Here is a 27,487-nt window from a genome sequence, read left to right as displayed (position 1 = left end):
GCCCCTACATAGATAGCTTATGATCTTCCTTGAAATGGGTATATCTCATTGTCATAGTTTGGGTTCCCCCAAAAGCAGAACCTGAGACAAGGACTTTGGCAGAGGTAATATATTTGGGAAATTATCCCAAGAAGCACAAGTGAGGAAGTAGAAAAATGAGGCAGAAAAGGGAGATACAAATAAAGTGTCTACAATGATCAGGTTCGTGCTGTGGGCAACTGGGGCCCAAACCCAAAGGGAACCCTTTGTAAAACCATGTAGCACATGACACAGAATTGTCTCCTAGGAGGCTGGGGAAGCTGGAACATTTATCATGGACCTCCATCTGTTGAGAGTGACCCCAGAGTTAACTTCTCATTTCCAGAACTCACCTGCTTTCTGCTTAGCAAGCTCCCCGTGCTGAGAAAGCCCTTAGAGAAGAGAGACAGACACCTCTGAGGTGCTGCAAACTGTCTACCTCATGTCTACCCCATGTAGATTCATGTGGGTGAATCTGGGTGGGCCAATGGGTTAGCTGGAGGAGAAACAAAGGGCTGTTGCACACATTTAAGGAAAGGCTAGCAAGAGTTTCACAGATTTACTCGTGAGTAATTCGAACTGAGAAGAAGTGAGGTGTGCCAATTCAGGTTATTATCACATCCCAGGCTACTATGCCTACATTTCAATGATCAGTTAAGGCTTACTGGGTTGATCATGACTCTATCTACTGACAAACACAACTATCCCAATGCCTGACATGCTCATAGGCCATTTATAAGGAAGTGCACAAGTCTACATTCCTTCCTGCTGAAGGAGACCTAGGTGGTTCCTTAAGCAGAGGTGGCTATGTTCTGTACCACATGATCCCTCCTCTGGACAATGCTGACTGGCTCACGGCAGCCATGTTCTGTACCACATGACTCACCTCTGGACACTGCTGATTGGCTCATAGTGCCCATGTAACCTAAGAACAGCCCTTCTATAGGCTGCCCGATGCTACAAAAGCTCTGCCCAATCAGACTCTCCCCAGGAACTTTAGGCAAATGTGAAAAGGTTGCTCCGCTGAAAGGAGGCATGTACTAGACACAGAAGCAAAGCAAAGAGAATGTTATCAACAGTCTTCTGAGCCAAGATACAGCTCTAGCTGGGAATATAACTCTCCCTCCACTTTGTCAACCAGCTTCCCATCTCTGGGAGGCCTGGAGGTCCAGCTCTTCCCAAGTTCCCTGAGATCCTCACGGCCCTTATTTCTTAAATTCCTGTTACTTTAAGATAATCTGAGGATGTCCCTTTTTTCTTGCAGTTCGCAGACCCAGGTTAACGTGCCAGGAGAATATTTACCACCCCCTAGTTTCATCCAGTTCTTTTCTCATTTGGTACAAGGAAAATGTCCCTTGGGGTCTAGGCACTCAGTGCTGGGGTCTCTGCACCCACCAGACCATTGCTTTGTTAATGGGTCCAGTCTTTCTTGCCTTTGCCAGGCTGGAGGGTCATCAAAAAGAAGTGTATCATCTCCAAACAGCCCAAAAGGCAAAGCCACTACCTAGGCATTCACACACCTGCCACAGAGACTTCCAGTCCCAAGAGGGTTTGATAGTAACATTTTAAGATGCTCTGGCATTACCAAAGCTTTCATTTCCAAGCTACAATAGTCAGACTGCTTCCACGTGATCAATTACCTAGAAATTGAGCTTTAAACCAAAAGCTAAGTTATTCTGGAAGCCCTCCGGGCAATGCAACTATCTCTTGCAATTAAATGTTGACATAATTCTTTCAGAGCTACAGCCTTGCTTTTGCTCCAAGCCTTCCTTCCAGGCATGTGAAATCTGCCCAATCCTCAGGTAAACATTCTTTGAAAACCTCTGAGAAAATGGCAAAGGTCTTGGGGTTTGGGGGTTTTGGTGAGTACTTCAAATATCGAGAAAACTGTTCAGACACAAATGAAGGTGGTTGTGGTTATTTATTCAAGGGTCTGTAAAGTGCCTGCTACAAGTCGACCTTGTACTACAAGAGTACTACAAGGGTACTGAGAGAAGTAAGAAGTGGTCCCTGTCTCAGACGAGTCTGAGTCGGTAGGATGAAACACAGGAAAGTGGAGACACTACTGTAGAACATGAGCATATTCTGACCTCAGTATGAACTAAGAACTGTGTGGGAACCAAGGACAAGAATGGCTGAGTCCCAGAGAGTTGGCAAGGTGAGGGAGTGCTAATATTCAAGGGCTCCTGATGGATGAGTAGGAATTTGTCAGGGAAAGAAGGAAAAATAAAAGGTCAGTCCTTCAATGCAGATATGTGTCAAGAAGTGCTATAGGTGGGGCTACAGTAGTTAGAGAAGTCTAAAATCTCTGGCCTCATAAAGCTTATCAGAACCAAATTCGATTGTGTGGAAAGCATGTTAACAATGGCAAGGGGATGGTCGCACATTGCTGAGAGTTGTTTTGGCTGTCATTCTGAACATGAGATAATTTTCTGTTCTAACAGGAGCTCACAAGAGCAGGATCTTTTGGGGCAAGGAATTGCTCACCTATCTACAGTGCCCAATCATGTTGGTTACCAGGCAGGTTAAAGGAGACAGTACATGGGAAGGACCAAACATGGCACCTGGTTTGTGATAAGGCATCAACAAATGATGGCTATTATTACTAGATGGTCCAAATACATGAATCATTACTTGTCTCCCTATCAGAAAGGTATAAGTTTTCACTTGCCCTTCATGGAAGCATATAGTCTTCTCCTCTTTCTCCCATTTTTTTTTGGGGGGGGTGGGTGGGGGTGGGGGGAGTAGTCAGGGCTGTAACTAATTGTAGAAGCAGTACTTTTACACCTAACCAATAAGTTCCTGCACAAGCTACCCTAGCAACAAATTAAAGTATGCAACCTTCACAAGCTGCCTCATAGAAAACCTTTCCTTGACAGAACTTAAATATTGAACATTTTATTATTTTATACAGAGGGAGCACATGCAAGCAGGGAAGAAGGGCAGAGATTGAGAGAGAGAGAGAGAAAGAATCTCAAGCAGGCTTCACACTCAGCATGGAGCCCAATGCAGGGCTCAATCCCACAACCCTGAGTTCATGACCTGAGCCAAAATCAAGAGTCAGACACTCAACTGACTGAGCCACCCAGCTGCCTCTAAGTATTGAACATTTTAAACTAAGTTCATGGACATAGTTAAATTTGAAAACGTCACTTGCTTGACTGCCTTGGCTCAAGTCAAGTGGCTTTCCCCACCAAAAACACTCTTGTAAAGTCTTCCTAGCCCACCTCTGAGCTTCAGCTGCAATTCCGTGTTTTCTTCATTGTACTCATGCCACTAACCATGACTCACCATGATTTTGGCATGCAGTACATTTAACAAGGCATTGAATCAGAACCAATGCCTAAACACCCACTAGGGCCATATAATGCCCATACCCCCTAACAGTCAACCCTGCCACAATGGAGTCCCAGTGAGTGTGGCTTGGGTTTGGTTTGCTTTTGCCCCCACATCTTGAAGTCAGAGATTGTATTCATAGTAATTACCAGTAAATGTCAGTTGAATGAATGAGTGAATGAACAATGGACTGAATAAACAAATGGATGTTGCACCAGGATGAAAAAAATAGGAATAAGGCAATTGAAGGAAAGAAGCTAGTATCTAAGTTTTAAAAGATTTCAGAAAATTGGAGACCCCATCAGAAATAACCAACCTGAGAAAATATGGTTACAAGAAAAACTATTATTTGAACAAGATTGCTTCCTTGGAGACTTCAAATTAATCCTTCTGTGCACTCCCTTCTCTAATCTTCCCAAACATAACTTGCTTAAGCGGTTTTCTTTGTTATTCCCTGGTTTTCTCTTAATGCAATCACTGCCATCTAACTAGAGGGTCTGAAGGAAGGCTTGTAAATGCTCTGTCCCCATGAGCCATCATTTGAGGCTGAATGTAAAGGCCACATCCCCTGGAGGCCTTGTAAGTAAGCCTCAAGCATCAGAGAAATGGGGAAGATTCAGGAGAGTTGCAGCCAGTGGCTAATGGTTTGTATGGTCCCAACAGGACCAACTGGATTTGAAACAAAGAGAATCCCTGCATATATGGTATCAGGTCTGTCCATGCCAACGTAGGTGCACGCTTGTGTATTTATATGTACACACACACACACACACACACACACACACCACTTCGAACGAATTTGTTTTCCATGATTATAGTAATGAGGACTTTGAAACTACCACATCAGTTTGAGTTTCTCCTTAAAATACATGATTGCTCTCACAACATAATTTCAGTTACAGAAACCCAATAATGAAACAAAAATACCTCCTATGCACTTTTGGCTCATGAAGTGCCCACTGACTGTGACGAGCAGTAGTGGAGGTTTGGGTTTTGTTTTTTTTTTGTATTATTAATAAAAGGATGCAAATAAAATGAGTTGGCTTTTAGAGATCATTACTGAGAGTCTAGATAGCAAAGGTCTGTGGAAGCTGTTTTTCATTTTGCCATATCACCCACACAAGAAAAGGTAGAGATGCTTAGAAATCTAAATAAATTAATAAATAAAAAAAATAACAATATTGATCCAGCAACCTTGAGTAGGGAATAGCTTACTGCCTCCCTTTGTGCAAAAGCCTTGTCTCTGTCTGATAATGCTCAGAACTTGTGAAAGCAAAATGTATGTTCCATGGCAATTCTCAGGAACCTGAAACAATTCCACAAGAAATTTACCTCTTTTCCAGAAAGTAGGAAGCTGGTTAGAAAAGCCAATTCAACAGCAGGCTTCTTTAATGTGGCAACTAAGATTAATTCAAAAGAGGTAATTTTCCCTGGCAATCTTCACCCAATCATTCATTCAACAATCATTTGTTCATCATTCAGCAAGGATTATCAATTAAGCATCCATTTGTATTTGAGAACGATAAGCAAGAAGGAGCATGGAATGTTACAATTTAGGTTTTAGAACCCTGGGGCAGAAATGGACATAAAAGGGTTTTGCAGAATGCTAAATGAGAATCAAAAGGAGGCATTAAAGTTACTATAGCTGATGATCAGTGTTGAGGAGGCTCACACCCCTCTCCCCATGCCACGAACTATAGACAGCAACAGACAGACCTACAATCTTGAGCTGCCATCCCATTAGCTTGAAGCCACCAGAAGCTTAAGCGTGAACTGAAAAATCATGGAATACTTAGACCTGGAGAGACTTAAGAGGTCATCTAATTCAATGATTCACAACATTTCCTGAATAACGGTTTCATAAAAGAAACAGTTCATCAAACTTCAACATACGAACAGCATGAAAGAGGAGTGTTCCTGGTTGAAAGGAGAATGAGGTGCCCGGGACTCCACCAGAGCCCCTCTTCTCTTGATGCTTGGATAGCTTCTGAGGTGGACTCACAGAAGCAGTATAATATGTCTTAAAGACCAGTAATCAAAGTCAAGCCCATTTATCAGATGGCAAAACTGAGATCAGAGAGAATCAATCTTGCCCAAGATGACAAAACTGGCATTAGACTCAAAGTCTCTTCCTACCTTTGGAGGAAAGGTCATTTGATTACAAAGACTGTTTTTGGAGGGAGAGAAGGATTGTTTTGGATGCCTTGAATTTGGATGCCTTGAGAGTGAAGGGTCCATGCAGTGATATATAAGAACTAATTCAATATACAGGTCTCTACCTCAGCATGGAAATAGTACCAAATTCTTAAATTTGGGTGTTGTCATCAGAGAGAGGTTACATGATGTCCAAAGATAGGACCAAATGCCAGATAAGAGATGTTTAAAGAAGAAAAAGGAAAACAAGGACTAGAACAGACCTGAATTTTTTTTTGATAGGGAGGTATTGATGTTGAATGATGTCAAAATAAAGTATCTGTGGGGAGGCTGAACTGGAACTTCCAGGTATTTGTTTCTTCTGCCAGTCTTTTCCTTCAACGCCCATAGCCTCTTCTGATTTTGCCTTCTCACAAACGCTGCTCCCCTGACCCCATAAGGAAGAAACAATGATGTATGGAAGACAGAATGCACCATTCCCAAGAGTTCACTGGTCAATAATCGGGAATTTTGTGGACCAGTTGTTACAAATAAACATAGATGTTAACAAAACTAACTTATATGATCCTAGTTTAATAAATTATCTTAAAAGCAAAGACAACACAGAATCAAAATGTGTCATTTATTAATTATTTTACTATACTTTACCATGATGTAGGCTCTTAAGGTGACTTACGCCTGTTGTATCTACGTGGAAGAAATTCTATCTAATGGGGTGAATTACTCATCTCTTCTCAACTCCGCCTTCAGTGATGCCATGTTGGTCATTTGAAATCAGCCATGGTGGAAGTATTTAGCGAGGAAAAGAGCAAATGCTACAAATTGGGACTTAGACATCTCTGGAGAGAGATGCCCATCTCCCTGGGACCCACCATTCGGCCTCCCAGGTCCTTTGGAAGGCCCAGCTGAACTTCCTGCCTATGTCCTCCCAGGAATCCTGTTTTCCTTAAATTTGAGTAAACATTTGCTACTTTTTTAAAGTTTATTTATTTTGAGAGAGTGCACACAGGAGTCGGGGAGGGACAGAGAGAGAGGAAGAGAGAATCCCAAGCAGGCTCTGCACTGTCATTACAGAGCCTGACTCTGGGCTTGAACCCACGAACAGAAGTATCGTGACCTGAACCGAAATCAAGAGTTGGACGCTTAACTGACTGAGCCACCCAGGAACCCCAACATTTGCTACTTTCAAATGAATAACCAATGACTGAGAATTGGACATTTTCAAATGACATTTTCACATCATATCTTTTAGAGTTAGGGCTCACATCAGTTTAGTCTTGCATTAACCAATCAAGAAACGTGCATGTACCATACAAGACTCTGGGCTAAGTCATTTAGAAAGTGAAGGATTGCAGAGGAAATTGTTCTAGACACAAGGGGTGTGGGGGGTAAGGGAAGAGGCGGCACACCAAAGCAGGAACAGAGGAAGATTTCTTTTCTACACTTGGCTTTCTATCCTTCATCGCCAGGATCTTTGAACAGAAGTTGACAGTCCTGAGAAATACACTATTAGCTCCATTACATTTCTACTTATTATTCTATTCATTGTTCTCTCACCTCAGGCCATCCTATTTACATAATGAGAAGAGATCTGGTGGAGAGGAGGGGCATGTATCAATCGTCATGGGCCTGCCTTGTTAGTTTATACTGTAAATAACACATTGTTTCCCATCCTGCTGCTTTGGGGGACATTCTGTTAATTTCAGCCAGCCATCATCTTGTTTTTGCCAAATTTGGCAGCAGAATTTTTAGAGGAATATTCAGATGGTTAGATGTGGTCATTATTTGATAGTGCTTTAGCCAGTATCTTTCTGGAAGACAGATACAATCAATAAGCATGCCAGCTGAGAGCCATGCTGGCCCAGGGGCCAGTTTCTATGCATTTAGACTAGAGAATGATTTCTCATACTCATGGCGGATCCACATTTCTCATCTATTCAAGGATTCTTGTGCTGATAAACATAAAGGGTTATTATAACCGGGGACAGCCATATAATTTGCAAGGCTAGGCACAAAATGAAAATGTGGGGTCTCTCTTTCAAAACACAAGCAAAACTTTCTCCTTTTTTTCCTACCGTCTCTCTCTGAACCTGTTGTGCTCCCTCAGGCACAGGATATTCATGGGGTGAGTATTAACCTCCAGGGTGCCTGGAGCTCTGCCCTAGGGCACATAGGCCTCAGTGAACCTCCCTGACCCAGAGCTCAATGGTGGGAGTGAGGTGCTGAAGTGGTACCGGGGCTACAAATCAGGACTTAGACACCTCAGGGAGCAGGTAGCCAAGAACGCCTCTCAGGGTGATGAGGAGGCAGTGGGAAGTGGGGCTGCTGGTAAAACGAGGCCCCAAGCCCCAGATCATGCTCCACTGTCCTACTGGATTTCATTTACAAAACAAAAAGACAAAGAAAAAAATCTATTAAGAATTTTGAGATGGTGACCACAAAGCATTAACCCCAAACATGGGGCCCCCTTCTGAGCATGCGGAGCTATGCAATTGCACATGCCATATACCCATAAAGCCATCCCTCACAGTGAACTTCTTTTATCTGTCGTGGTGACACCAGTTGGTACACACCTGGCTTTGTATGTAACAGCACATGTTGAAGGTCAGATATGATTAAGCAACAAACAAGAAAGATGCTCAGGAAGAGGGGAAGAGGAGAAAGTCCAGTTGAGATGGCTGAGTACCAGCCCCATTACCTTTGCAAATCACCACGGGCTATCTCTCATTGCATCACTGTTATGGTTTGAGACTTACGCATCTAAATTTGGAATATTTGAAGATACTTGTTTAAGTGACCAATTCTAGGATTAAAAGTACTCAATTAGTATTTGCCAAAAGAATGCACTCAACCATAACAGAAAAGTGAAAATCAAAGTCTTTGCCTGTGCTTTGGGGAAAAGGAGGCAGCTTAAGTCAGTCTCTTACAATGTTAACAAGCTTCAAGTAGACTTAGAGAATTTCTTCTTACTGTTCTGTTCAATCCTGATCTGCTGGAAGCATTCTTTGAGACATGTTTCTCCTTTTGTTGTAAAAAAGTCAGAACTACTGCTGTTTAAGGCCTTCCTTTTCCATCTGAAGACATTCTTAAGACGACTGTAACCATAACTGAACTCTGCTTTCCAGCAAGTCCCTGGAGCCTTCTTTAGTCCTATGTCCGATCATTAGTCTGGTAACACTCAGACATGAAGGGGCGTGCAAGAGGAGAAGAATCTCTTCCATGGCTTCACAAGTGGAATAACCACAGGCTCCCCAAGAAAGAGAGAGTGGGCAGTGAACCACATGATCAAGATGGAGGCTGGGTGAGACAAATACTCAAGTCCAACTCTCTGAGGTTGGCTTTTCAAAAAACAAATTAAAGACCAGACATCCTTCCTGACTATTCAGGAAACTTCTGCTCATTTAGATCAGCACCTGGCTTGTTTCCTTATTCAGCAATAAAGATATTCTTATTTCTGGCCACAGACACACACCCCTGCTCTATAACCATCTGCCTCCTGATTTCTGTTTACCACTGCCCCCTAGAGCAGTGCTGCCTTTGGAGGTAGACTCCACTCACTCAGCTTAACTTCTGCCATCCAGTAATCACACACAGGTAATCAGAAAGAGAGTCTCCTTTTGGTGGAGTACCGCCAAGAACTGTTAGTAGTAAAAGGTTGTTGAGGATTCTTAATCTGATCTTTGAGCCAAACCAGGGCACTCTCCTCAGAACGCCTGAAGAGAAGCCTGCTAGCCTTCAGTTCCGTATTTCTAGGGACAGGGAGTCCTTACTTCAGCACACACTCATTCTTTCAATCAGTCATTGCAAAATATACCATTGAGCACCTTTGATGGGTCTCGCTGTCTGTTAGGTGATGGCAAAAATGAAAGAAGGAATGGAGGGAGGGAGAAAGAGAGAGAAGGAGGGAAGGAAGAGATGGAGAGAGAGAAGGGAAGAAAAAATGATTTGGTTGAGTGGACTATGCAAATAATTAAAATATTAATTTTAAGGAGGTTCAAGAATAGAGGCTCTTATTTACAGCAATTGCATCATCCTGGTGTCTAGTCCCAGTTTTTCTATTTTGTATATGACTTTAAGCACTTTACAAACTTAGGCTGAGTTTCCTGATCTATAACATAGCTCCTATCTCAGAGTATTGTTTTGAGGAGTAAATGAGTTATCAACATAAAGTTCTCAGGTGAAAAGCACCCATCGTCATCATCACCATGGTGCTGTTGATGCATGTGTGGAATGTCTAGGCTTTTCAATGTAATCTTATAAATATTTCTCGAATAACGCATACTCCCCCATCTCCTTTGCCCCATCCCCCCACTTCAACCTGTTCTCTACCAGTCACCAGAATAATACAAACATGCCCACCTCTACTTAATGCTTCCTTTGGTTTTCCATTTCTTTTTAACTGGACACAAACCCCCTGATTCGGCCTCCAAAGATTTTCATGATCCGTTGCCCACCTACCTCTCCAACCCCATCTATACCAGGCTCTCCCCAGGAACTCCAGCTCAACCATTCTGGATTCCTTGTATCTCTTCATGTCACAGCAACTTGGCACATGCTATTCCCTTTTCCAGAACATTTCCCTGGCCCTTAAACTCCTCCTGACCCTTCAGGTCTCAGCTCAGGTGTGACTTATTTCTCCATGGCCCCTGACTGGGCAGTTGTCCCCACCCCCAACAGGCTGTCATAACCTCCATACTTCTCCTTTACCCTCATCATGGTGACAGCTCTACATTCACAGGCATGACTGTGGCATTCATTAATAATCCATCTCACTGCCAACACCTACAGACTCAAAGCCCCATGAGGGCATGGATTTTGTCTTCCTTGTTCCTCCCTGGGCCCATAATCCCTATTACAGTGCTTGACATATATTAGGTACTCAATAAATATTTATTATATCACTTTTGCTTGACACAGAAAGATAAGGTAGACAGAGAATATCATGACTGTTTCATAAAAGAAGAAATGTAGTCTCTGAAAAGTTAACCAACTTGAGCAAAGTTGGACAGTGGCAGAATTGGAGTGGACACCTGAGCTTCATGAAGTTGAGATGTGTATGTCTGTCCCGCCCTTGTTTCTGCCCTTGCTCAGCCATGATCTCGCTCGGTCCTGCTTCCCAGAAGGGTTAAGAACAAATGAACCCCTTCTTCCACATTCTAAACCTGGACACATTTGAAGTGAGTTTTCCTGGTCCACCCCTGCCACCATCAAGCCTCATTACTCTCAGTGAAGGTTAACTCGGTCTCTAAACAATTCCTCATACAGGGGATTTCTGGGCTTCCTGAGTTAAGCCTCTTTGAATGTAATATAAACTTGTACTTGTTTAAGCAAATAGAGAAGGTACCGGCACATGTAACCAGGAATTCCTAGGGATAAATTTTAGGTACAGCTGGATCCAAGAATCCGAACACTCCTTCTCTCTTTTTATTCTCTCTCCATATCTTGTCTCTGTGGGGCTCCTTATCCAACTCATTGCATCCATGTGGAAGAAAGTTGGATCCTACAGTGCCAGGCTCACCTAGGCTTTGGAACTAATTATTTCTGTGGAGTGAAAATAGCCAACTCTGCAACATTCAAATTACATCCCCCAAAGAACTCTCAACTGCCTTATGTGTGTCATAAATGTGTCTCTAGACAAATCACCTAGCCCAGACAGAGATCTGATTGGTCAGCTTTGTGTAGGTATCTGTTGGGATGACAGAGACACACATTTGAAAGTTCAAGCAGAATTGTTTGAAATGGTCATTAGCAGGAAGGAGAAGATGCTGGGCAAACAAAAAAGTAGCTGTAGTCTAGCTCACACGTCTTCCACCATCTTGGCCCCGTAGAGAGGACCATCTGTTACACTTAGGCTTGTAGATAAGCCCTAATTCTCTAGGTAGATTCTGACCTGTGGCAAGCACAGAGGGACTCACATGCCTCACTTTCATACAGTGCACAATTATTAACAGAGTTTAGAGTTGACGAATACAAATCACCTTGCTGACTCATACTGAAGTCACACACAGTCCGAGGAGGAGGACGACGACGAGGAGAAACTGATCTCTGTCACATGGATTCAAAGTGCAACTCAGAGAAGAATTTCCTCTTTGCTGATGGCACTGCCCAGAGATTACTCAAAGCCCATTTTAACTGTCAAATTGCACACACAATTAAGGACACAGGCGATCATCTTGTCCTGGAAGTCAGAATAAAAGCCAGTACCAAGCAAAACACACTCTGCTTAGTAAATTAACTGCCATGTGCAATTGCAGCTGAAGCTGTCTTCTGGATGGGAACATGAATTTGGTTGCAGTAATGAGACTAATTTCCTGCGGGGGTTTATGGATCCAGTCTCGTTTCCTAGTAGTTGTACGTCACACCAGGGAGAAGCATCAAAGGCCTTAGTAGAGCCCCCAGCTATGACACTTAAACCCAGTGAATCATATATTACAAACCAGCTGCTCTCTCAGATAGGGGACACTGGAACACAGAGAACAGAGCAGAAAATTCTGGACCCACAAAGGACATATAGATGGATTTTTCTGCATTTGCAAAATAAAGGAAAAGTCATGTGAAATGTATTTCTTCAACTTGAGCCCACACTTTTTCAGGTATTCTCGACTTTGTGAAGTCATGCCTTAGTTTTTAAAAAGATAAATGTTGCCTGGTATAAACACATGGCTTGCTGTTGTGAATATAGTCTTTTTTCACTTATTCGGAGAAAAACAAGTGGGAAAGATCATTACAATTTTGTCTTTGGAATACCAATATTATGCTATTCCTAAATCCTGAGAGTTGACATAATTCAAAACATTTGCATCATCTAGACATTTTTTTGAAAAACATCTTTAGGGACACTAATTTGTAAATGGTTTCAAAGCCTCTGAGCTTTCAATTCAAACAACTAATTCAGGTCTAGTTAGTATCAAACAGTGATTCTCAAACTCCGATCATCAGAATTACCTGAAGAACTTGTTAAATGATAGCATGCCACTCCAGGGTTTCCAATTCAGAGGGTTTGGGATGGGACCCAAGAATTTGCATTTCTAACAAGCCCCAGGTAATGCTGATGCTGATGCTCTGGGAACCATATTTTGAGAACCACTACACTAAAAAATAAGTCTCCCAATATATGAAAAAAAAAATCCTTTATACCCAAAGGGTATATAAGAAGAAACCAAACCTACCTGAACAAACATTCCTCAAATATGAAAGTGCATACAAATCACCTGAGCATCTTGCTAAAAGCAGACTCATGAATTTTAGGCTTTAGGTAGGGTCTGAGAGTCTGTCTTTTTTTTTTTTTTTTTCTTCTTCTAAGTAGGCTTCACACCCAGTGCAGAGCCCAGTGAGAGGCTTGAACCCACAACCCTGAGATCAAGACCTGACCTGAGATCAAGACTCAGATGCTTAATGGGCTGAGCGACCAGGTGCCCTGAAAGTCTGCATTTTTAACCAGTTGCCAGGTGATGCTGATGTTGCTGGTCTGAGAACCAGCTTGCTCTCCATGGTAAAAGAACCCATCTCTTTGGTCAAGGCAGTTATCCATGACACAACATTTCATTCTGATTAAACAGCCCCACTGGAAATAAACTCTTTCCATGGAGGGAGCATATTTTCTACCTTTTTGGGTCAATCACATTCTATTGGAAAATGCCTGGCATAGAGAACTAAGTTCATGTAACAACATATAATGAGTATCTACTATTTACATATCAATTTCCACTATCAGGGATACAAAAATGCAGGTGATAGGGCTGTTGTAATCATATAACGGGTCCCTAATAATTATTTTAATATTGCAGGGAGTCAACTTGTTATAAGCAGTCACCAAAGTCGAGATTATACAAAATAAAAACACAAAGCAATTGGGAATACCTCAGATCATTGTACCACTCTTGCAACTTCTATGCAAGTTGAACCATTCTTCAAAGTAAAAATCTTACAAAACCAAGTTTGGAATTTTTTTTTGGGGGGGGGGGGGTCTTAGAAAAATGAGATTTTATACACACACACACACACACAATTCACTTACAAAGATTTTAAATGAAATAATTTCCTCTAGTGTGTCTCTCAGCATTTTAAATAATTTTTTTGGAATTTTATTTTATTTTGTTTTATTTTTTTAAATATGATTTATTGTCAAATTGGCTTACATACAACACCTAGTTCTGATCCCAGCAAGTGCCTTCCTCAATGCCCATCACCCATTTTCCCCTCTCCCCCAACCCCCATCCATCCTCAGTTTGTTCTCTGTATTTAAGAGTCTCCTGTGGTTTGCCTCCCTCCCTCTCTGTTTGTAACTATTTCTCCCCCTTCCCTTCTCCCATGGTCTTCTGTTAAGTTTCTCAAGTTCCACATATGAGTGAAAACATATGATATCTGTCCTTCTCTGAATTACTTATTTCACTTAGCATAATACCCTCCATTCCATCCACATTGCTACAAAAGGCATGATTTCATTTTTTCTCATTGCCAGGTAGTATTCCAAAACCATCAAAACCCTAGAGGAGAAAGCAGGCAGAAACTTCTTTGACCTCAGTCGCAGCAATTTCTTACTCAACACCTCTCCAATGGCAAGGGAATTAAAAGCAAAAATGACCTAATGGCACCTTATCAAGATAAAAAGCTTTTTGCACTGCAAAGGAAACAATCAACAAAACTAAAAGGCAACCAACGGAATGGGAAAAGATATTTGCAAATGACATATCGGATAAAAGGCTAGTATCCAAAATCTATAAAGAACTTACCAAACTCAACACCCAAAAAACAAATAATCCAGTGAAGAAATGGGCAGAAGACATAAATAGACACTTTTCCAAAGAAGACATCCAGATGGCCAACAGGCACATGAAAAGATGCTCAACGTCAGTCCTCATCAGGGAAATACAAATCAAAACCATACTCAGATACCACCTCACGCCAGTCAGAGTGGCTAAAATGAACAAATCAGGAGACTACAGATGCTGGCGAGGCTGTGGAAAAACGGGAACCCTCTTGCACTGTTGGTGGGAATGCAAACTGGTGCAGCCACTCTGGAAAAGAGTGTGGAGGTTCCTCAAAAAATTAAAAAGAGAACTACCCTATGACCTAGCAAGAGCACTACTAGGAATCTGCCCAAGGGATGCAGGAGTGCTGATGCATAGGGGCACATGTACCCCAATGTTTATAGCAGCACTTTCAACAATAGACAAATTATGGAAAGAGCCTAACTGTCCATCAACTGATGAATGGATAAAGAAGATATAGTTTACATATACAATAAATATTTTTGATGGGATAGCTTCACTCATAAATGAAATTAACAATTAATGGTAAAAGCCAAAAACTGTATTTCTTCTAAAGCAATAACACTCTTCTTCCAAATGGGAAAAAATACCTTTGATTCACTTCTTGGTTCACATTTAAAGTGGCTGGCCTGAAATGAGAAAGAATGAAATATGGCCCTTTGTAGCAACATGGATGGAACTGGAGAGTGTTATGCTAAGTGAAATAAGCCATACAGAGAAAGACAGATACCATATGGTTTCACTCTTATGTGGATCCTGGGGAACTTAACAGAAACCCATGGAGGAGGGGAAGGAAAAAAAAGAGGTTAGAGTGGAAGAGAGCCAAAGCATAACAGACTCTTAAAAACTGAGAACAAACTGAGGGTTGATGGGGGGTGGGAGGGAGGGTGGGTGATGGGTATTGAGGAGGGCACCTTTTGGGATGAGTGCTGGGTGTTGTATGGAAACCAATTTGACAATAAACTTCATATATTGAAAAAAAATAAATAAATAAAGTGGCTGGCCTGAAAAGAATCCTAAACTCATGAGTCTATTTCTCTACCAATAACAGACACTCTATGCTTTCCATGATGCAAGTAACTCCAGGTTTACCTAGACTTAGAAGAAGACATAAAAATACCATCCTCTCTATTTTAGAGTGATTAGGAAAGTCTTTACAAATATATATTTTTTGTCTATTAGGTTAGCACTTATGTTTAAAAGCAGTAGTGGCTAATGTTAATTAAACTTGTAAATGGCTATATTGGCCATCTTATCAAATATGCCAATAGTTTTGGAAACCAATTGACAATTAGTATTCATTAAGCCACAAAAATATTTGCACTTAGTGACTTGGTAGTCTTATTTCCAGAAAATCATCTCTGGAAGTAGAATGACTGAAGACCAAATTTGATCCTTGCAGCCTCAAACTAGAGGGAATAAAAGAAAAAGCTAAATACTTAGTAATATGGAAATGGAACCATAAATTATGGTTATTAATTCAATTATATAGCACCACGAAAAGTCACATCTATGAGGAGGTGTGAAAACATGGGAAAATACTTACATCTAAAAAAAGAAGATTAAAAATTATATGTATTCTATGATGATGATCATGCAAAAAATTCTAAAGAAATGTACAAAAAATAGGATATCAAGATGGCAGGATTATGGATAGTCTTAGCTTCTATTTTCCTTTCTAGGTTTTCTGTAATGTCTTTATTACTGATTTTATAGTACTTTACTAAGGGAGAAAAATCATGTTCAAAAAAAAAAATCAAAACCAGTCCTGAGTTATAAATTATATCTTTAATAATGTGTTAAGGCAGGAAATGCTACTGAAGCTTGAATCTCTTCCCAAATCCCCATGAACCAAAGCTGTTATCTTTAGAAGGGCATTGTCCCACCCACACGACTGCCAGAGTCTGATCAAACCACATCCTTTTGTTTCACAGCGCTTTTAAAGTGTGGTAGATTAATGTGTAGACTATAGAGGATCCAAGTTTGAATCTGGGCTCTAATCCTTTGTTGCTCTGCCATTAGACTGCATTTCTGCCACAATTATAGTCTTTCAAAATTCATCACTCTCTGCACAAGAAAATAATGACTATGGATGCTGCCCCTGAGCCATACCACTATTTATGTGTCTTGGGAGAGACAGCCCCATGTGGCAGCCACAGGGATTAGACTGACACAATTGGGTGTCACTGCCAAGCTGCCATTTTAGGGGCAAGTGATCACAATTATCTGTGCCTCAGTTTCCTTGTCTGTACCTCAAGGATATAAATGCATCTAGTCCATGAAATAAGTAGTGGGGCTTAAATGGGAAAACATGTAAGAGCAGTGACTGCAGGGCCTAGAACATGGTAAATGCTCAAAAAGATCAAAGGCACTACAGTTTATCCAGGAATCGTGAGAAGGGGGATCTTTGTTTCAACTGTGTTAAGTTAGAGCTTGAAGGGTAGAGGACAGGGAGGTTGAAGGAAGAAAGGACATGATATCCTGAAGCAGTCCAGAGACTTATGTCTGAAAAGAGACAGGTGTGAGCCATAGATAGAGCAACTGGGCCAATTGGGTTTGCAAAATCCCCTCCTGGGTTCCAAAAACTACTAGGAACCAGAGGAAGCTGTCCCCAACTCAAGCGACTGCTCACTACCCATAGATAATGCACATTTTGGTTCATTCAAACTGCAAAAAATGACCACAAGGGGGAGAACATAAGAACCTCAGCTAGGCACCATTTTTCAGAGTTTACTATAATTCCTCCCCAAACCATTATCCTTTTGCTTTGCTTTCTGGGATCATTCCAACCACTTCTGAGGATGTGGCTGGACATTCTTTAAAGAAGCTGGAAGAGGGCACCACCCTAACTCTGCTAGCTGAGCTGGAGGGAAAACAGGCTTCAGCAATCAAGGGAAGTAAACTAAATTCAAGATTTCCTCAGTGAAGGCTTCTCTTATCTCCCCAGTAATAAATAACTGGAGAAAACTTTGTGCTTTAAAAATGGGATCCCTGGGACACCTGGATGGCTTAGTGAGTTAGTTAAGTGCCAACTTCGGCTCAGGTCATGGTCTCACCTTTTCCAAGTTCCAACCCCGCGTTGGGCTCTGTGCTGACTGACAGCTCAGAGCCTGAAGCCTGCTTCAGATTTTGTGTCTCCTCCTCTCTCCCTGCCCCAAACCTGCTTGCCTTCTGTCTCTGTCTCTCTCCCCCAAAATAAATAAACATTATAAAAAAATAAACACATACATACATACAGACAGACACATACATACAAGATCTCTTATCAAACAGGTTCACACTTCTCCAAAGTCTAGAACAGGACCTGGCAATAGTAGGTGCCTAATACATGCTGGATGAAGCAAATTAACCATTCCAAATTTAAAAAACAAACAAACAAACAAAACCCACACAATTTTACAGTCTAAGTATGTCATGTTTACAAAATCGACAATTTTTTTTATTTTGAAAAAGAAATATATGGTATGATTCTTTTATGTAAAAGATTCAGAGAAGAAATTTGGAAAACAAAATGAACATAACATTAATGATGGGTGGGAAAGCAATGCCTGATCTCTTCTCCACATTCACACCTGTTATGCTGACCAAGCAAAAGAATGCTGAGTGTTTGGGCTTGCATTTGAAAGTGTGAAGGTGAATTAAAGATGTGTCCATTCTTTGTCTAGATAAAAAACTTTAATGCCCTTGCTAGTGCATTTGTTTCAAGACGCTCCAAATAATGCCTTCAAAATATGTATTAGCACTAGTCTCCAAATATTAAAATGTTCACTTGTTCAAAACTAGTTTTTCCCTCAAGATGAAGCCAACAAGAATTCAGTATTAAGTTTTAGATTTTTAAAATCATCCCCAAAGAGAGATGATGCCAAAAAAGAGAGAAAAAAAAATGGTATAGGTGATGGATACATGGAACTTATTACACTATTCTGTTTACATTGCACAGCTTTCAATATATCTACAAGAAAAAAAACTGTAATGGTTACTGATTATCTTACATATTTTTTCTAAATGTGTAATTAGTAACTTTATGCACTTAAAATTATATTATGTCCTTTATACTTTATTTCAGCATGTGCTGGAATTAAACCCATCAATTTATTTTTAATGGACCCATGGAGGAATTTTCAGTATATTCTCAAGACTTACAGGTTGCTACCAGTTTTACTCAGTGCATGATGGATAGTTTCTATTTTAAAATATGGCATTTGTTGTGATATAATTTAAATTACTTTTCTGCTGGAAGCATGCATTCTTCTAAGTTACAATTATGCAGAGGGAAAATATACATCATATTTCCACTTTATCTTCTTTTATATTCCTTGTTGCTGTCACTCTCACTCAGGTACAATTACATTAGTGAAAACAGGAGTTCACATTTATAGTATGAATTTTGTTTAGATAATTCATTTCAGGGCTTAGTTAATTACAGAAGAAAAATGGAAGCCATTCTATAAATAAACAAATGTGAAGGCTCACAACTACCAGAACTCACACATAAAGGTAAGTGCTACTTTTTATCGATAGTTTAGAGTTCTCCCGAGCCCACTTAACAATACAAGTTCCTGTATCATATGTTCAGAAAAAATATTTTAGATCTTTTCATTTACTATAAATATTATGTGTACTCATTATGGAAAATTTGAGAACTTGGACAAAAGTGTAAAAATAAATTAAGGTCACCCTGTGATCACTACACCTGCATGTAACCACTATTAATGTTTTGCTGTATTTCCTTCAAGTTCACTTTTTTGCTCTGATAGGATGCAAGTATCAGTAGTCCTCTATAGTTTACAAAATTGGCATCATACAGTATGGTCTGAACACTGTTTTAGAACCTAATTTATCTTTTGGAAAATATCTAGTAAACAATTCCCCCATTTTATTAGCCATCCCTCTTAACAGTCTCAGACTTTCTTATCCAATTTTATATCTACACCTTTATTTAATCCATCCCATCTTAGAAATTTAGTGTTTCTATTCTTCCTATTATGAATGATGCTTCCATCAATGACCCTATAAGAAATTTTTTCACATCTGTATTTCCCTTTGATGAATCATGTGAAATCAGATTTCCAGGTCAACACATATGAATATATTCAGGTATTTTGAAACATAATGACAAAAATTGCTGAAAGTTGTCATTAAGACTCCCATAGGCAATTCCAGATATCCATATTCTTACACAGCATGTTTTAGCTTTTTAAAAACATAATTGCCAATTTGAAAAGTAAAAATGGCATCTCCTATATTTTCATTTGTTTTTTATAGTTTAATTATTAGTGAGGTTGAACATACCTACTTGTGCCATGGGCCATTTTTAATTCTTTTTTTAAAAGTCATTTAGAAAATCTCCATCTTGAGGCACCTGGGTGGCTCAGTCGGTTGAGCATCTGACTTCAGCTCAGGTCATGATCTCACAACTCTGAGTTCCAGCCCTGCATTGGGCTCTGTGCTGACAGCTTGGAGCCTGGGGCCTGCTTAGGATTCTGTGTCTTCCTCTCTCTCTGCCCCTAACCCACTACCATTCTGTCTCTGTCTCTCTCAAAAATAAATAAACATTGAAAAGAAAAGAAAAGAAAAGAAAAGAAAAGAAAAGAAAAGAAAAGAAAAGAAAAGAAAAGAAAAGAAAAGAAAAGAAAAGAAAAGAAAAGAAAAGAAAAGAAAAGAAAAGAAAAAATCTCCATCAGTTTGGTACAACCGCCTTATCTGAAGTCTACCATGGTACAAGCACAGAGATAAGTATCAAGGATAAGAAATTAATAAGACCTGGACCCCTATCTTCAAGGATTTTGCAGACTAGTAGAAAAATAGACATGTGTATGACTAATTCCAATCTATTATTGTAAGTGCTATATGGAAGTAGGTATAACATGCTAGGAAACCACAAATAAGGAAGGAGAAAACTCTCCGGGGTAGAATATGCAGTGAAGGATATACAGAAGTTGTACTTTCAGCTGGGCTCTGATAAATGAGCAAGAATTCACCAGGCAGGTAGAAGAGGAAAGAGGGAGTCCCAGCAGAGACCGATGGACAAGAAAATGAACCTATTAGGAAGGATATTATAAAGCCAGCCAAGGGTTTGAGCTGTATCAGTGGGAAACATGGATTCACTGATGTGATTTTGAGCAGAGAATGGACATGATAAGTTTTGGGTTTTAGAAAGCAGAGGGAAAGGAAGATCTGAGGTCATTTTTGTAATGAGACAATCAGGTCAAAGATAATACAAGATACTTTTAGCTTGCACTATTCAAAATAGAGTGATTGATATATTTACTCTAAAAGATACAGGCATGAAGCAGAGTGCCCTTTTGAATAATCATTCCTTTAAAAAATATCCTAAAACACAAGAGAGGTGACAGAAAGCATTATTTTTTTCCCAAATGACTTTCTTTGGCCAGTGGGTAGTAGTGATCATATGCCAGTTTCTGTCTGTTTTCCAAGAAGTGCCCTGTGTTTCTACATGCCAGTCTGGGAACTGTCAGCCTCCACCAGGAAAAGACGTGCCCCAGGGATCCCACTTTTCCAGAAGAATAGACACACCTGGAAAAGACCTGAATAAAACCCACAGTTTGGAGCCAACTTCAGCTAAGCCAGCCTAGATCAGCCAACCTGTCAGCTGACCTGAAGTCTGTAAGGCACTGAGTTTTAGCCTGGTTTGTTATGTAGCCTTATGATAGCAACAGCTTCTACTCTTTTAATTTCTAGATACAGCCCATCTTTGTTAAAGACAGATCTAAAGAACATGGATTGAACAATACCCTGTGCATTATCTGGAAAATGGGATAATACAATTGGAAGTCTCTAATAATTAAATGTAGCCCAGTCCTTCCAACTGCAGGACATCATCTCATCAGCTAGAAGTTGCTGATAAATTTCCATCCAGAATTAAAGTTGAACATAAGAAATCAATTGACTATTGATTCTGCTGGGCTGACATGCATTATAATAAAACACTAAATGGACAGACATGAGCTCAGTTCCCTGCTATAAATAAGAATATTTGCATCTTAGTGGTCTCTTTCTGATAATGGTATAGATAAGCAGCAATTTGTTGTGTGGTATGGAGGCTTTTAAACCAGGCAATAGGCCTCCTCGTTCTGTTCATTAAGACAAAGAAAGGATTGCTAGGGAAATCGCCTATCAGGTTGTAATTTGCCTTTACATGCAAATTAAGAAATAATTAGTTTAGAATATCAGAAGATACAGAATCTGTGCATTTGACATATTTTTCACATATAGCAAATACGAGAAGTTCAAGTGTTCTTTCAGACAAAAGAAAGGTTCTTTGAAAGTTAAAAGAGATTAAACAATATTCCATTCTGAATGCACACTATTTAGGTAAATATTACAGGTGTCATATATTTACCTCACAATTCAGAACGAACTTTTTTTTTAACTTGTTAATATTTTGAAAAGGCTGACAAAAGTCTGAATGTCACTGCATTTCCCTTTTCTTTTACAAAGGCGAAGGTTTTTTGAAATAGGATTGAACCAAGATTTAAATTATTTTAAGTAGTTACAGGCACTTTCTCTTCCAACATTTTTTTTAAATAAATAATTGGAATCTTCTTCATTACTTAAACAGGGAATATAAGTAAGCTTAAATGATTTATTTCCTTTATAAACTGTTACTTCACTTTCTCTTACTCTTTAATTTAGGGAAACAAAGCATATTTCATGATGAAACTTTAAAAGGTCTGTGGCCGGGGCACCTGGGTGGCTCAGCTGGTTAAGTATCCAACTCTCAATTTCACCTCAAGTCATGATCTCATGGTTGGTGAGACTGAGCCCCACTGAGGAACCTGCTTAGGATTCTATCTTTCCTCTCTCTCTACCCATTCCCTTCTCTCTCTCAAAATAAAAATAAACTTAAAAAAAAAAACAAAACAGAAAAAGTCTGAGGGAGAGCAGATTCATTGATTTAAAAGGCCTCTAAATATGAACTGAAATAAGAGTTCTTAGTAGGTAACTCCTTCCCTTTATAGGTGAGACCTGTCTCTTTGGGGCTGGGACATCCAGCACAATTTTGGCAGGAATTATATCTTTTTCTTGAAGCAGGATGGACAGCTTTCCTAAACCCACCAATCAGGCACATTGTCTGAAAAGGACTTTGCTTCCTGATTTACAAGATTACCAGAAGTGTAATAGTTAAATCACACCTAGTTAGGAATAGCTAATAGTTAAATCACATTTATTGAAAATAATAAAATTGTATGCAGTTAGGGCAATTGCAGAATGATTGTAGGTGGCAATCATACCCTAAATGGTAGTGCATAGCTTCTAGGAATGGAGACTGGTGAAGCTTTGTTTCCAAAAGGTAGGATAAAAAACATATTTTTCTAACTGCTTCTTTGATAATTTCACATAATTCCTGGCTAAGGAATTTGGAAACAGCTTGGGAGCCACCGAAAGTTTTAGACCAAAAGGATGATGAGTTAAAAGCACCCTTTTGTCAAGCGAATGGATTAGAATGAGAGAGAGATGAGGTGAGGACTCCGACCAGGGGATTTTTTTGTGTGAGGTGGTTGTCCACACCTTCACTTTCCTGGAATCTGATGTCAACAAAAACTGAGGGGTTCTCTGTGATGTAACTCAGGTCAGGTGAGAGGTCAGACTCTGTTTTAGCAGGTTTATTTTCTCCGAGGAAAAGACTGATTATTTTGTAGATACATGTACACCTTTCACCATGAAACACCCATCAGATTCTACCAAGAGACTCCAATAGAGTCGTGACAACTCTGAGCCATCCTGAAGGACAGATTCACATAGAATCTGGTGGACGCGTCTTAAGTGGGTGGCTACACAAGATGAATACGTTCTAACATATCAAACACTTTTTAAAAATTGTTAAAAGGGTAGATATCATGTCAAGGACTCTTCCTCAAGAAACGGGGGAAGGGCATGAGGAAATTTTGGAGGTGATGGAGGTACATTAACCTTGACTGTCATGATGGTTTCATGGGTATATGCATATACACAGCACATCCAATTTTATACATTAAAGATGTGCAGTGTTTTGTATATTGATTATATCTCAATAAACCTGTTTTTTAAAAAAGAAAGATAATGCAGTGAAAGAATTTAAAGTTCATGGAGGAAGAGAAGGAGAAGAGTGGTGGGGAGGTGGTGGGAAGGTGCTCACTGCGGAACCTGGAACAGGTTCTGCAGGATTAAATCTCTGCAATCTGGGGGCAGAGCTCAGGAATCAAACAAGAAATTTGGGAAGCCGCCCTTAAATTCCTACCATTTGTGACCCCTTTCTGCATTGGAATATGTTGCTTAAGAATGAAACACAAGACTTATGGGGCATTCTCTGGGACACTGTTTATATCCTTGATTGATTAACAGTAAAATCATTTTTTATGTTTATTTTTGAGAGAGAGGGAGAGACAGAGCATGAGCGGGGGAGGAGCAGAGAGCAAGGGAGACACAGAATACAAAGCAGGCTCCAGGCTCTGAGCTGTCAGCACAGAGCCTGATGCAGGGCTTGAACCCACAGAACGTGAGATCATGACCTGAGCTGAAGTTGGATGCTTAAATGACTAAGCCACCCAGGCACCCCTAGTAAGATCATTTTGAAATAGACATCGTATCACCAGTCCCCTTCCACAATAAGGAAACATATTTCTGTGGTTGTATTTCTTTTGTCCAGCGGGAGGTAACACAGACCCTGTGGTATCACACAACGGGGTGTGTGTGTGGCGGGGGGGGGGGGGGGGGGGGGCGGGGCGGTGAAATGGAAATGGCATGGAAAGGCAAGCAAGAGAAATAAAGAAATGGGTGAGTTGACAAGATATGGCCACAGGTCAACATGGAGGATATCAAAGGAGGAAGAGTGAGAGAAAGCTCCATCTTGACCCTTTGTCCTCAGCCTAGATGATTCAGTGAGTGGCAATAACTTTAAACACAAATAAAAAATCAGAATAAGTTTGTTTCTTGACATGCTGAGTTTGTATGCCTTTGGGATATCTAGATGCTCAGCACCCAAGGAAAACTATTCTAGTATTCAGGGATGAATATAGAGATTTAGACATTATCTCCTAAATAAAATTATGACAGGATACTTTAAACCAATGCTAACATAAGAGGGACAGAAAGTTGGGAACCAACTGACTACAACACAATAAAAGGGTTGAGGACAAAGAGCCTGAAAGTGGCCACTGGACCAGGCATCATGGAGGTCTGGGATGACCATCACGAGAGCCCTTCTCCTAAAGTGATGCAGGTGGATATCACATCACATTGCTCAAAGGGGCAAAAGGGTGAGTGCGTCACGAAGAGATGGAGGTAGTGACGGCACAGCCTCATTTTTCTAAAACTTTGTTGGGGCGAGAGATGACAAAACAATAATATTAGTAGAGGATTAACTAAAGAAGACTTGAATGGAAGGCAATGAGTTGAGAGAAAAATAGTACGACACCAGGGACTTTAATTCAACAAACACGTAATGGGTTCCTACTACTACCAGGCACTGGAATATGATGCAGAGCGAGACATGGGCTTTTGCACATGGCACTGTGTACTGCAATGTTCTGTTTTTCGAGGCCATTAGCTCGATTAGTGTTGTTTAGGCCATTAGTTGGGGCCTAACCTTAGGCATTTGCTTCTTTGAGGAAGCTTTCTTCAACCCCCAGGATCAAGTTAATCACCCCCTCTCGTGTGCCCATTCCACTCTGGGTGTTCCTCCATCTACTGTCAGTCTAAAGAGGAAAAAAACAAGTCAACAAACGGACTTCCAGCAGCCCTAAACGAGGAAGGGACGTAGACAGCAGAGGCACAGTGGGGCTCACTGACTGGTTTGGAAACTCAAGGGAATTAATTTCCTGTGCAATTTAGATTTTTTATAAATAACTCCCATTGGCTCTCATTTCACTCCTGCAAATTTTCCAGGGCTAGCCTGACCAGCTCAGTGCATTCAGATGAGCCGAGTAGCCTCTCACTCAGCCTAGGGAATGTAGAATCTGGTTTTTCTCATATTGTCAATCTCATAAATAGCCAAGCCACACACACTGTAAGCAAAGTCTGCTAGACTCCATTGGCTGGCTGGGCACCTGAGTGAAAAATGCAACGTGCTAAACAGGCTACCCAGCAGATAGCTTTCTTTGGCAGAACAGGGAGGGAATTTGATAAAGTGCTTTATTGGGTGGCGACATTTCAGTCTCGGCTTTCCTCTGATCACAGTGGGATAATGAGATTGGAATCCATTTAAACCTTCCATTTCACCCCACATGGTTCATAGACACTGTGTCACACCACATCATGCTGCAATATATGTGCTAAAATCTACGAGCTCACTCTTCCCATTATACACAGTGCTCTGTCAGATTGGAGATACATGATGGAATACAATTTGTTGATTTGCCCACCCGTGTAGCCCTAGCAGAATCTCAAATCCAAGGCAATACTCTATGCCATGAAGGTGCATAAATAACTGTATTGTTTCATGCCAAGTTTAGCAATACAATATTCCTGTTGGCCAGTCTATGAATAGTATAGTCACTGCTGGGACAGACCCGGCCATGTGACAAGGACTTGCTTGCCCTGTCTCCCGTGACAAGTTCTATCCCATGGAGATCATCGGAGCATCACATTTTGACTATACATCCTGGATTAAAAAAAAAAAAAAAAATGATCCCAGGTTAAACCGAACCAAAGACCAACCATAGACAATAAGGATTAAATTCAGAGACTTTATGACTTGGACTACATCCTTAGAGATTTTCCCTTTACTTAGTCCCCTTTACTTTACTTCTCTAAGATGATCTTAAGGCATGAATAATATATATGAAGGCCCTAACTTCTGAAAATATTCAGAATTTGCCTGCTGTTGTCCTGGCTCAAGCCACCTTCATGTCTCAGATTACTGAGTAGCCGACTTATTAGTCTCGTTTTATCTCTTGCTCCCCATATCCTCTATGCAGTGGACACTACAATGTGCCACCAAGATCCTAATTTAAATGGAGGTCCCACTGTCCCAGCTTCTGGGAGTATAGTCAGCAAAGAGTCCTCAGCTGTCAGCCCTTCAGGCATTGCCTAGGTCAGGCTCCTTCATTGTCACTGTCATCGCCATTGAACAACTTACGTTCAATGACTGATCAACACCAAAGCATAACGGCCTGGCCAACTCAGACCGAATAGGGACAATTCTGAAGTTCTTATATGATTGGCTAAGGCTGTTGTTCGGCTGCATCATAGCTGGACCTCTCCTTCTGCCCACTCTGGCTTCCTGCCCCTCCTTTCCACAGCAGTTGACCCTAAGGGGTCAGAAACATCCTGCATGCTAAATTCCAGGTTGTTTCCCCAACTTGTGACAGCCTGTGTATCACAAACAGCCTGAGTCATCCTGGTAACTATAAGTATAATCAGGACTCCCCCCTACTCAGAACCATCCCTCTCTTTCCACTGTCTTCAGAGGTCTTACAATGACCCACAAGGCCCCCCAGGATGGGCCTTCCACTCTCTGACTTTATTTCCTCCAACTCACCCCATTGTTCACTCTGCTCTAGCCACACCCACTTTCTCAAACACGTAGGGCACACTCCCATCACCAGACTTTTGCATTTGCTCTTGGTATCCTCTGCCTAGAAAACTCTTGGCCTTGATCAGAGGTAGACAACTTCTGTAAAGGGCCAAATAGTAAATACTTCAGGCTTTGCAGGCCACAAAATCTCTGTGTCAAGTACTCAACTCTGCCATTTTAGCATGAAAACAGTCACAGACCATATAAAAACTAATGGGCATCCATCTTTGTTCCAATGAACCTTATTTATAAAAATAGGTGGTGGGCAGGACTTGGTCCATAGACTGTGGTTTATGGACCTCTCCCCTAGATTGTCACATGGCTGGCTTCCTCACTTCCTTCCCGTCCTGACGCAAATGTTTCTTTCTTTGACCACTCTTGAAATTCCAACCCCCAATACTGTTTGCCTCTTTCCCATCTTGTATTTTTTCTATGGCACTTAGTGTATCTGACATACTCTATTTTATTTATTGCTCTGTTTACCCTCCACCTTCCTCATTAAGAAGTGAAGTTCAGTCAAGGCGGGGATTTTGTCTGCCTTGAGGCCCTTAACACTGACTAGTACAAGATAATCACTAAGTAAACATTTGTTTAATGAATGAAAAAGTGATAAACAATTAGGTAATTCAAGATTTCCTCCAGTTTTTGGTATGTGTGTATGGTTATCTGTTTTCCCAAGTTCTAAGAGGTT

General features: G+C 40.6%; 1 protein-coding gene across 2 annotated transcripts in view; it reads right to left on the bottom strand.

Annotated features, from left to right (window-relative positions):
- Window positions 1–27,487, bottom strand: part of CDH13 (cadherin 13) — a 1,101,550-nt gene that overhangs the window by 915,997 nt on the left and 158,066 nt on the right. The window lies entirely within an intron of this gene.

Source organism: Neofelis nebulosa, chromosome 17, assembly GCF_028018385.1.
Source record: "Neofelis nebulosa isolate mNeoNeb1 chromosome 17, mNeoNeb1.pri, whole genome shotgun sequence".
In the NCBI taxonomy this organism is placed as follows: Eukaryota; Metazoa; Chordata; class Mammalia; order Carnivora; family Felidae; genus Neofelis; species Neofelis nebulosa.
This window is presented reverse-complemented; position numbering and strand designations above follow the sequence as displayed.